At 37.2% G+C, this 12,836-nt stretch overlaps 2 protein-coding genes across 17 annotated transcripts in view; one reads left to right on the top strand and one right to left on the bottom strand.

The window, feature by feature from the left end:
• The window catches only part of CARMIL1 (capping protein regulator and myosin 1 linker 1), a 342,528-nt gene that overhangs the window by 156,231 nt on the left and 173,461 nt on the right, over window positions 1-12,836 (bottom strand). The window lies entirely within an intron of this gene.
• Window positions 11,301-12,836, top strand: part of CMAH (cytidine monophosphate-N-acetylneuraminic acid hydroxylase-like) — a 374,208-nt gene continuing 372,672 nt past the window's right edge. For both annotated transcript variants that reach the window (XM_055390396.2, XM_055390401.2), the window contains exon 1: window positions 11,301-11,594. The gene's annotated coding sequence lies outside the window, so the exon portion shown is untranslated. The remainder of the gene's footprint in view (window positions 11,595-12,836) is intronic.

Raw genomic sequence — 12,836 nt, 5'->3', positions numbered from 1 at the left:
GAATTCCATCTTATTACAGAGTCCCCAAAGCCCACGCTGAGCGTTCTCTTGTATATTTCAACATTCAGAACGATGGCAAAGCAGTCTCATCTTTTTTGTGGATTTAATGTCAAGGAGTGACCACACTTCGGAACCACTTTTTGTGTATTCTGTTCTGTCCCATGATCTGATTGGAAGTATAACTGGCTTTTGTCACAGATGAAGTCATTTTCAGGAACTGAAGGCACATCACTCTACGGAATCATGAATGCAGTGAGTAAAACAGCATCATCTCTACATACCACAATACTCAACACCAAAAATGCTTATGGTTCAGTATTAAATTTTTAAGGTATACAGCATTCTAAAGTGTACATCTGTGTGATATAATATATAATTGGGATTAATAAAATATACATATAAAAAAAGATATAAATGCTAACAAATATAGACTTTTCTTAAAAAAAGAAAGAAATATAGCCAAATGTCATAAGGATACCTTGTTAGCATTCAAGGTGATATTAATGTCTTCTAACAAAATTATTATGTTTTTAAATTGTTCTATGATTCATATTCATAATCTATTTTACAAGATTAAATCTTCCATGGATGATATAAACAAAATTTTGCCCTAGAAAAAGTTATTCATGAGGAGGATGGAGACTAAGCATATTGGCATGGTTTGCCTACCATGTTTCTCTAAACTGTGTTAACGCCTAGGCTTCTTATGTTAAAAAAACAATTAGAAGGAGACAATGACATATCATATTCAGCAGATATTTATTTAGTCCTTAGTACTAGGTAGGGTTATTAGGCTCTGAGAGCTAAGAGATGAAAAAGAAGTGTAGCTCTTATTCCTCTATCGCACTTCACTGGTAAAGAAAAACCCCTACTCAACTATCTGTAATACAACGAAAGACGAGAGACTTGCTGAATAGGGAAAATGTTAAAAAACAAACAAACAAAAAGCCCTAAGAGCACAGCAGGACAGCAAGTAATTCGGCCTGAAGTAAATGGGGAATGGCTCACCGGCTTAAAAGATCAGAAGGAAACCAACCAGCCAGGGAGAAAGAGTATTTTAAGAAATTAGGAATAGCATGTACAACGACATGGGGAACCTGAGCATATCCAGCAATTCCATTCATTCTTATATTCAACAAATGCCGCCATCATGCATGAATCACTGGGCCTGATGCAAAAATGAACATAGAAAATGGTCCCTGCCCTGATGGCCTGGCACAGCCTAGCAGGAGACTCAGGAAGGAAAAGCAGCTATAACACAGTGAAACAAGCCCTAGTGAGGTAGGGGGAATACAAAATACTATGTGTGCATATAAAAAGGGTGCTAATCAAGACAACCAAGTTGAGAAAGAGGATGTTACAGAGCCCTCAGAGATGAGGGAGTGGGATGAGACACATATTATAAGCAGAAGAAATAGGCAACAGAGTAAGGTATGGCTTAGTCTAAGAGTTTTTAGATCTCCGAAAAGCAAAATACAAAAATAAAAAAATCGATAAACTGGACTTTATTCAAAATTAAAAACTTTTGCTCTACAAAAGATGTCAAGAGAAGAAAAAGATAAGCCACATGCTGACAGAAAATATTTACAAATCCCATTTCTGAAAAATGAATTGTATCCAAAATGCATAAAGAACTATCAAAAATAAAAAACAATCACCCCATTTTTTTAAATGAGCAAAAGATCTAAACAGACACTTCACTAAATAAGATATATGTATAGTAAATAAGCACATGAAAGGATGCTCACAATTATTAGCATTAGAAAAATGCATTAGGGAAAAACCAAAAAGAGATGCACGGTTTAAAAAAGAGAAAAAATAAATTTAAAAAAACCTGACAATACCAATTGCTAATAAGGACCCAGAGCAACTGGAACTCTCAAATGGAGCCAATGAGGATGCAAAATGATACACTCAATGGGGAAAACAGTTTGACAGCATCTTATTAGGTTTAACAGATACTTGACATCTGATCCAGCAATCCCATTTCTAGGAAATTCCCCAAGAAAAATCAAAATATGTTCACATAAAAATTTAGATAATTATTTATTTTTAAGAGCTATGTTCATAATTACCAGAAACTAAAAACAACACAGATGTCCTTCAAACTACAGGACTGTCAAGGCTAGATTAGAAGAGGTAATATTAATACAGTTTCTACCCAGCTCTCTCTCATGGAAAGCTCACCCATGGAACCCAGTGCTGCCTTGCAGCAGACAGCCAGCAATCAAGCACCAAACACGTGAATGAGGAACTCTTCATTGTGACTCCTGACTGTTCTTGCTGTGGCCATTAAGTTTGAGGGGCTTTGTTACATAGCAAAAGATAACCAGAACACTTAGCACTTAGAAATGAGGCTTGAAAGCTACACTTAGGAGGCATGACTTCATGCACGCAAGGTAGTCGTAGAAAACTTTCGAACAGAAATGTTTCAGAAAGTTAATTTCTGCAATATCAGTGGGAGGTATCAGAGGCAAGGTAACAGTCTCTACAACGTAGACATGATGTATCAGAGATATGGGAGGAGTCTAAGGCAGAAGGTGGGTTCAGAGGCTAGAACAAGGGCCAATGCAAAATAGTAGTTTTTTCCAAATTGATTTATAGATGTAATGCAATGCCAATCAAAATAGGCATACTTTTGTGATAAAACTATAAAGGAACACAAAGATTACTGGGATCATTATTATAACCGGGTGGGGCAGGTGGAGAAGGAGGGAACGGTGATTGAAAATTGACACATGTAAGTCTTTTAAGGAGAGGCAGTAGCCTATTTCTTGTGTTAAATGGTGGACATAGTGGTTAAATTTATAATGATTTCCATCCTAGTACACATCTGCATACTTTTCTCTAAGGAGACAAGTACAAGGATGGCCTTAGCAGCATTACAGATAACAGACAACACACTAACCAAAATGTCTGACCAACATTCAGTAGAATGGATAAATTATGGAATGTTCATACATTAGAATATGAAATAGAAACAGAAGTTAATAAATTATAGCTACACATACCAACATGTAAAACCTCAATTTCTTATATCCTTAATACCTCTCAGCCTGGCTGCAATATGCTGAGAATGAGGAGCTTACAGTGTAAGACCAAGTGCCTAGGAAGTACTTCAGCAAACGCTTTATGTAAGAGGCAAGGTCTAGTGTAGAGTGACATTCAGGACCCCTAGAATTCATTACTTTCTGGGCATCAAGCCACCATGACAGCCAGAACAAACATGAAGACCAAGGATCAGGGAGACTCAGGCCTGCATGGGATAAACAAGTTTGCATATAATAAAAAAATTATGGAACCAGTAATAATCAAGACTCTGATGAGGTCTCATTTTAATAGAAAATACAAAATACACAAGACAATACGTAACTAATCTCATTTCTGAGAGTTCATTTTCCTGGATGGCTTTCTTAGGACACAGTAATAAGTGAGCACATAAACAGATCATGAATAAATATTTAATTTGACATTTGCATGGGCCTCCCTACTGCTGTGCTGATACCAACTCACTGCAGAGGACTACCTGATTTTCCCTGGTGGAGTTTATGGCAGGACAGATCCTTCCTCGTGTTTTCACTAAGTGCTCATGCAATTAATTGACATAAGGGGAAAGGTTTCCAAACATCAGCCATTGTCATATTAACTGATTTCTCTTAGTTGGAAGTGGTAACAGCTTTTTACCATCACCAGTCCATGACATTTATTGTACATCCCCCACTGTGTTTTGCTTTGACATCCTAAGAAACTCCTAATTATGATGTGACCTTTGATCTGAAAAGTAAAGTCAGCCTTAAAAGGAGTTGTAACAGTTGAGGGAACCCTCTCATGAGTCCTGGTAACATGGCAACATTGCATTCTCCTGTACATTTCCAAACATTACTTCTACCATTTCCTTAAAATGGTAGCAAAAACATCTTAAGACTACAAACCTTGAGGAGAAGGATCCAGTATTAACATCTTTTAGAGCCACGTGGCACAATCATTTCTTACACAACACTGAAGAGAGATGAGACAGTTAATATTCACTAACCTTTTTCCTGACGTAAATTTACTACACATAGAGTTTTTTTGGTTTTGTTATTAGTCTAATCACTGGTTGGGGAGTATAAAAAATGTTGGGATCCAGGTCAGGTATGGTGACTCACACCTGTAATCCTAGCACCTTGGGAAGCTGAGGCAGGTGGATAGCTTTTGCCCAGGAGTTCATGACCAGCTGGGCAACATGGTGAAATGAAATCCCATCTTTACAAATAAATCATAAATAAAATGTAAAACATTAAAAATATAAAAATTAGCCAGGCATGGTGGTACATGCCTGTAGTCCCAGCTACTGAGAATGAAGTGGGAGGATCAACTGAGCCCAGGAGGTCAAGGCTGGGTAATACAGCAAGACCCTGTCTTAAAAAAAAAAAAGAAAGAAAAAGTTGGGATCCTTATTTCTATGTCAGTTGACACTTCAGAATAATCGAAACCTCCCCTTAAAACTCTAAAGAATCAAGTTTTTCTCTTATATCTTTCCAGAAGAAAAAGCCATCATAAAACTGATAAAATAAGAGCATCACAGAAAAAAATCCATGAACTAGTCTCAGGAAATCCAAAATTTTCTGTAACATAAGGATTTTCTAACTTTATTTTTCTTTTCAATTAAGAAAACTTGTCACGTTAGATAATTGTTCATTAAAAAAAAAGGAAGACCTTTAAGCATATGAAAATAGCAAGCATTTATAACATTTTATGTACTAACACAAAGTGCTTTAAATATATTTATCCATACAGTATTCATAATTACCCCAGAAGAGAGGTATAATTATTAACCCCATTTTCAGATGAACATTCCAAAGGCAAAGGGAAGTTTGAAATATGAAAGGTTACAAGGCTAGTTGAGGCAGAGCCAGGGTTCGAACCCAGCCAGTGTGACTCATGATCCCATGTCTTAACCACTGTGCTGTCATCTCACCAATGACTAACTTGCCTTCCATACCATCAAAAGAATCTTCATACTCTACAGAGGCATACTCTACAGAGGATATACCAGGATGGTATATCCACAGGTTTTCAGATCAAAGGATTGAAAACCCCTTCCATCACAATTAACCAATCATTTGGCTTCTGATTTTAAAGCTTTTTTTTTTTGAGACAGAGTCTCGCTCTGTCACCCAGGCTGGAGTGCAGTGGTGGATCTCGGCTCACTGCAACCTCTGCCACCCGATTCAAGCAATTCTCCTGCCTCAGGCTCCCAAGTAGCTGGGACTACAGGCACGTGCCACCACGCCCAGCTAATTTTTTGTATTTTTAGTGGAGCATTAAGATATATTCTGAAGTGACAATTGTACAGCCCTCTTTTTTTCTGAACATCAAAAATAAACTGCTAATATGTGGGGGCTATTTTATAATAAAAAGTTAAAATGCAAAAACAAACAAGTTGACAAGGGATTCAGAGTCTAGATCTCCTGCCAAATTCTTCGCTACTCTAAATTCTAGATAACCTATTAAACCTAGATTACCTAGTTCTCATGCCATCTTTCTGATCTGTATGACTTTATAAGAATTTAATTTTCCTAGTTATTATTATCAGTACAAATTTCCCTCCTTACTCCCTTTCCCCTGCCTGCCATCTCTCTGAAATTTTAAAAACACTGTGACTTTTAAATAGACAGTGTTAAATATACCAGGAAAGTGTTAAAGAACAAAAATAATTCATGGATGTGAAGGACATCTAGCAAGCCCTACAACCTGCAATGTGAGAAAAGCACAAATAGAGAGAGCAGTAATTCAATGAACAACATCATGATTATTCTTAGTATATCCACCTACCACAGGAGTGAAGATTTCCCTCTCACAAATCTTATAAACATTTAAAGGCTCAAAGGAGGTGTTTTAATGCAAGAATGCACAGCCCTGCCACTCTTCATGCTCCATGCATGCACACAATGGATTATGCACTCTCGTGGAACAGCTGGTAAAACTCAGAGCCTAGCACTATCATTTCCTGACATATTCATTCGATAGCCTTTCTGGGAATAATTGAGACTTTTCTCCATTCCATCTATTTTGAATATGGGAGTTGGAGAGCTTTAAGAAGTTAAGAATGTCACAAATTAGCTATTCCTTCCTGCTATCCTAACTTACATAGAGACATGTCTTGTATATTATTAAATTATTAGCGGAACCACTCACCAACTCTGGGAAGGATGTAAATACCTAAAACAGTTCCCAGATGAGGACATTCCTAGAGGCCTAAATGAGTGGTCTCTATATTTTTTGATCATTCATCCCCAACAGCAAAGAATTTTGCATATCCTCCCCTCTAAAAAATGTGTTAATCTATAAATCATATACATGTACTGCAGCACTAACATATTAAGCTCAGCATAAAACATACACACATGCATAAATAAAATGAATGAGAAAAAAATAGACAAAAATGAAGTTCTACTGTTAACGTCACATCCCCAACATATCATCATCTTGTTCACCCCACAGAGTTCATGTCACCCAGGTTGAGGACCATTGTTCTACAGAACTATTTCGAGAAATTCAGGAATGAAAACAGAAGCCAATGCTGTTCACACCTGATTCCACTCTCCAAACAGCAATGCTTTTATAAATGAGACCAGGAATTAAAAAAAAAAAAAAATGGAGCTTTGATTAGGAAAAAATGACAGCAGTGTCCTTAGGACAACCTTGCCAAACATAATCCAGACTCAGAACTCTTTCCTGATAGTATCACACTCAAGAATGTCACCCTGATCAGTAAGAAATATGACAACACAAAAAAGCATGAATCTGCTGCCTGGACTCTTGTGAGCCAAGTTGAAGCTCAATGATGCATGTCATTGAGTCTTCAAAGAATTGATGAGATTAGCTCCTCTTAAAAATCTTTCAGGAACAAGAGAAATCGATGTAGTTAAAGCTATATATTTTCTTCTTCTTGGCACCAGTAAGTACCTCTACCTTCATAATTCCCTACCACTCCAAATTACAGTGTAATTAAATTTTTTAACATGTCAGCTCACAGACCTTCAAGAAATCCCATGAGAAATTTACAAAAAATTTTCAATCTATGCCTTTTTTTGGCCTACTGATAACCTAAAACAGAACAAATTGAAAGAATATACTTAAATAAAATGCCAACTGGACATTTTATAAATAACAACTGGAGTGGGCATTTTTCCAAGTACTTCCTAATTACTGTTCTCCAGAGACTAACTGGCTAGATCTAGCATGATCACTGTCATCCTTATTCCTGAATGCTTATTCAGCAACAACAGAGGGACTAGTCCTAGATTCAGTTCTGATAGAACCATAGTAAATAAATAAGAAAACATTATCACAACATTCAAATTGCTTACAAATTACCATCAAGCACCCACATAGATCTTACAGGTTTTAGTGCAGTAGCAAGATATATAGAAATAGGAAGCCAAGTCCACAATGAAAAGAGAACAGCAGGCTGGATAACTGATAAAGCAGCCCCAGGACAGGATGATGCACATGCCTCTCCATCCTTCAGTTCCTGTGGCTATAGATCACATGATATAAGGGGCACAGTGTCCTAACACTGGGCCTATGTCTGAAGAAGAGCAGATCCTAGGCAAATCAGAGGGGTAAGGACAGTAGTAGGGGCTCTTGGTGACAGAACAATGACCAAGGCACTGCCCTGTCACCACACCTGGACCTTCTAAAACCATGTCTCACGTGTGGTGATGGGGTCCCACACAGACAAAATGTTGCTTCCTCCATCTCTGTGCTTCAGATGAGCAAGTTGCCAAGGCCATGTTTCATCCTCTCAGACCCGTGACATTAACATCAGTGCCTCTCCCATGACTAAAATCCCCACTTTGAATCTGAAATGGTCCTGGGAAGATGGCAGTTACAAACTTCTAGGCAGAAAAAAATAATGACCTGGATGAGTAAACTAAAAGAAACAAATGGAACTGTATAAGAATCCAGATAGAATTTAGCCATGGCTTCAAACAAAATTGGGTTAAGAATGTCATTAAAGCTATAACTGCCGACCGGAGCAGGGTGGTAGACAATATTTAAGTAATCTGACAGGCTTTCTAGAAGTAATCCTACCTCGCAGGATTCTGATTTGCTCCACCAGAGCAGATCACTCACCATCCCTTAAAAATCCTTTATTCTGGGACTATGGTTTGACTGTAGAGTATCACATCACAGAGCATAAGCAAGACAGACACAGCCTAGCCCTCACTGAATTTCCATTCCAGAAGCACTGATGGTTTTAAGGACTGTTACAAATGGATGTTTCTAAGTATGAAGACTAAATATAATGGCGAGAAAAAGTGGAATGAAAAAATAAAGCTTTGGATGATGGCCAATCAGGAGAGCTTTCTTATTGACTCTGAAACAAGTACAGCTTTCTCTAGCTGTAATATGAAGTTCACAGATCTCGACATACAAATGCATGCAGAATCTAATTTTAATTAATATAAATGGCAAACAAGGTTGCTTGCTTGTACCTGAATTATGTTCAAATAGGGGACATATGTTCAAATATGTTCAAATAGGGAACATAGGAACCAACCATCACAGTGGGAAAATTCATGTATACATATGAGAATGACTCCCCATATTTGCTAACAAACTCCAGCTCAACACATAGCCCATTTGATGTCTTTTCTGACACCTCCAAATTTTCTAATTCCTCCTCTCCATAACTCACACCTCAATGAGAAAAATACCAGTAGAGGTAAGAGAATAACCCACACACATCACATCAACTTATGCCACAATGAATCCTACAACTGTACCATTTAAGTGCAGACTGATACCTTCATGAATTAGCATGTTGAAGTTCTACTACATCGAAATAATCAGCCAATAAAATTTGTTGTAATTCAATTAGCAAAATACTATCAAAGCCCATCTAAAAGGACTGAGAACAGTCTCTTCATATATATAACCTGGCTCTAATTTTAAGACTAGTAAAAAACAGTAAAAAATTTTTTGAATACCATCTATTTTTTAATATTTAGTTATTGCATTCCAAAGACTACCATAGTAATATTTGTACACATATTATAAAACAAGGAGAAATATTAAAATAAGTCAATAATATAAAGTTCCACTACTTTTTTGTAGCCCATCTTGGATTTTTCTCTAGGTACATACATTCCACATTAGAGGTGGCTGATCTAGAGCAGGTATCAGCAAACTACAGCCCGTGACACCTATTTGTGCAAATACAGTTTTATTGGAACATAGCAATACTCATTCATATATTGTCTAGGTCTGCTTTCAAGCTACCACAGTGGAATTGTATAATTGCAACAGCAACTGTCTGGCTCATAAAGTCTAAAATATTTACTATCTGGTCCTTGACAAAAAAAAGTTTTCCAAATCCTCCACTAGAGTCTCAATAATGACAAATGTCCTTCCAGCCCCTTAATTAAGCAAGAAAAGTAGATGATTTGGGTCTATCCCACTAATTCAGTCTTTACTGATGAACTGAAAATTCTCCAACTAAGGAATTAGTAAATAATTTTTCTAAAAGGTTTGACAAATTTCTCTTGCTACATATTTCAGGTAACTGTATTTAGTGGCTTATTTAAATATAGTTTCCCTTTGCTGACAGATTAGTTAAACGTGGTGGGTTAGTTGGTGGATGAGACCAAATTAAACATGGTGGATTAGCTGAAAAGTTTAGCACTGACCCCATACATACCTATCAATGCTATAAAAATCATTATGGCATAATAAAGTAAGTCCAAAAAAAACGCCTCAAGCTGCCCTACAGTGTCTTCACTCCCGTAGGCCAGATGTTCTCCAAGGATGGACCCTTGGGGACCCTGAGATTTATTCAGGAGGTTCACAGGTTCAAAATCGTTTTCATAACAACTCTAAAACAAACTTATCCTTTCACTGTGTTGCCCTTTGCATGGAAGGTGCAAAAGCAATGGTGGGGAAAACTGCTAGCACCTGAGCACAAGCCAAGGCGGGAGTCTTCACTGGCACAAGCTCCTAGTTTTTTAAACAAACATCAATTTCATTTTAGAATGTCCTCCGTGAAGCAGTAAACATTACTCATTTTATTAAATTTTAGCTCTTGAGTACAAACATTTTAATATCCTGTGTAACAAAACGAGAAGTAAGTTCAAAATGGGAAGTATGTTCCTCTATATATCAAAGGGATCACTGTCTCAATGTAAAGTGTTTGTGTGATAGTTGCATTTTTAAGCAGAACCAGCTCCTTTTTTTCAGTGGACCATCACAAAAAAATGACAACGTATAGTTATTTAGATTTGGGATTTGGTAGACATTCCCTCTAAAATGTAAGAAGTAATCTGGTCACTTCAAGATATCACTTCACCTGATAATATGTTTTTTTTTTTTTTTCCAGTAGTAAAATTGTATCTTTCAAGCAAAAATTTAAATTTTGGAAAACTTTGTCTGCTACTATGAGCTCAACAGCTCTGAAGTACTTCAAAAAACTTTTATAATATCAGTGATGATAGTTATGAAATGTCTTTCTTTTTTTTTTTTTGCTATTATACAAGAGGAAGATACTTGAAAGCTATGTATAACTCAATGAACCAATATTTTCTAAGTTACCAATGTACAATGCTACAAAACTATGTATGGATAAGACTCAGTCAAAGGATAAGATAGACCAAACAGACTTTAATGTAACAAAATACAAAAAAGTTCACTGATATGGTTCTGATTCTACATTGCAAATTATCTTTAAGAAACCACCACTTGTTGAGTTTCGGTGAAGTACAAAGGAAGAATAGCCACAATTATGTGAAAAGGCTATTGAAAATACTTCCTTTTCTAACTACACATCTTTAAGGCTGGATTTTCTTTTCATACTTCAGTCAAAACAACATATCACAATTTTGTGAATGCAGAAGTAGACATGAGCATCCACTTGTCTTCTACTAAGTCAAACATTAAAAAGATCTGCAAAAAGATAAGCCAATGCCACTCTTCTTGCTGATTTATTTTTGTTTTGGAAAATATATTTACTTTTTCATAAAAACAGTACCTATGTTAGTACGTAATGGTTTGGTTTATTGGTGTCACTTTTTAATTAATAAATATTTCAAATTTTAGTTTTAATTTATAATATTGTAAATACCAATGTTTTGACCCACCAAAACCAAAGATCGATCATTTTTAAGACTGTAAAGGGGCCAAAAACGCTGGGACCAAAAACGCTGAGACCAAACACTGGAGGACTGTGAACTTCTATCTTATTCCACGTGCAATTTTCTTGTTTTATTGGAAAATACTTACAAAGTAAAATATTTTCCCTTTTTCTTTCTCAGTTCACTTTTTTATGAGCTACACAGGAAACATCTTGTCTAAATTTGAAAGTATAAAGTTGCCTCACTTATAGGAAGAAGGAGAACTGCTCTAAGCAGGAAAAAAAAAAATTGCCTGAGAACTGGAGGCTTTAGGCCCATCAGCCACAACTACAGACACAGCTGAGCCTGCTTCACCATCTTCCGTAGTCCCAGGCTGTGCAAAGAGGAGGTATATCCAGCTAGTATACTTTTTCCCTGGCCGATTCAGTTGGCTAGAGCTCTTCAGGGACCACACTGCAATTCTGGATTTCCTGCCAGGTAGGTGGAAAAATAATTCAAAACAGTATTCTGGGGGGGGGGGGGGGCAAGATGCTAGTGATGAAATGACATATAGGCAACAACAATCCTCTGTGACACTTCAGTTGTCCAAATGGCACAAATGATATAGCTAGAATCCCAGATTTCTCTCCCAATTCCAATCAGAGAGAAAAGATTTATTGGGTTGGAGTTTATTAAGTAGGGCTGACCCCTGCCTACCTGCTACTAATTTATTAAGTAGGGCTGCAGTTTATTAAGTAGGGCTGACCCCTGCTATCCCTGCTACTAATAAGTAGCAGCACATCCAGAATTGAAGAGATTGGGATAGGCCAAGATAAATTACCAGACATTCTGGAATAGGGCCGGGCTCGACTGTTAGAGAGCAAAATAAATTTGCCAGGTCTGCTGTGCTAAGAGACATGGGGAAAAATGAAGCTTTTCTCTGAGGTCTGAATCTCACAAGCCATAGCCCTAAATATATTCAAGTCAAGATCTTAAACCTAAAAGTTTCTCAAATAACTTGTAACAGGTTTCATGACTTTATTATCACTATCACATGGCAGATATTGGCAAACTGATTTTCACCAACATACACATATACACCCTACCAATGCCCAATTCATAAACTCTGAACTAAAAGTCATATCTCAGAATTTCAGTATTAAAGTTCATCCTTGAAAAAATGTTCTAAATGGCAATTAGGTAAAATAATACTACATTTTATAGACAGGGTAGAATAGACAGACTTTTGTAGGCTGACATAAGAACCTAAGAATTATACTGTTTTTATGGTAAAATTCAGCATATTTTCTAACTACGAACTCTGGATTTTGGATACACACATGCACTGTGGACCTCCACAAGTCATCCACAGTGATAAACATATTTGAAACTATAACTTGAAAGGCAAAAATCTAGAGATTCTTAGATTGTACTGATTCCTCTTATAAAACAATTCTTTGGAGATAATGTACAGCCCTAAGTGCCAACAGAGAACTGCAGGAAAGAGGAGAGGAGAGGAGAGGAGAGGAGAGGAGAGGAGAGGAGAGGAGAGGAGAGGAGAGGAGAGGAGAGGAGAGGAGAGGAGAGGAGAGGAGAGGAGAGGAGAGGAGAGGAGAGGAGAGGAGAGGAGAGGAGAGGAGAGGAGAGGAGAGGAGAGGAGAGGAGAGGAGAGGAGAGGAGAGGAGAGGAGAGGAGAGGAGAGGAGAGGAGAGGAGAGGAGAGGAGAGGAGAGGAGAGGAG

Source organism: Gorilla gorilla, chromosome 5, assembly GCF_029281585.2.
Source record: "Gorilla gorilla gorilla isolate KB3781 chromosome 5, NHGRI_mGorGor1-v2.1_pri, whole genome shotgun sequence".
In the NCBI taxonomy this organism is placed as follows: Eukaryota; Metazoa; Chordata; class Mammalia; order Primates; family Hominidae; genus Gorilla; species Gorilla gorilla.
The sequence above is the reverse complement of the archived record's forward strand: the minus strand, read 5'-3'. Positions and strand labels throughout refer to the sequence as shown.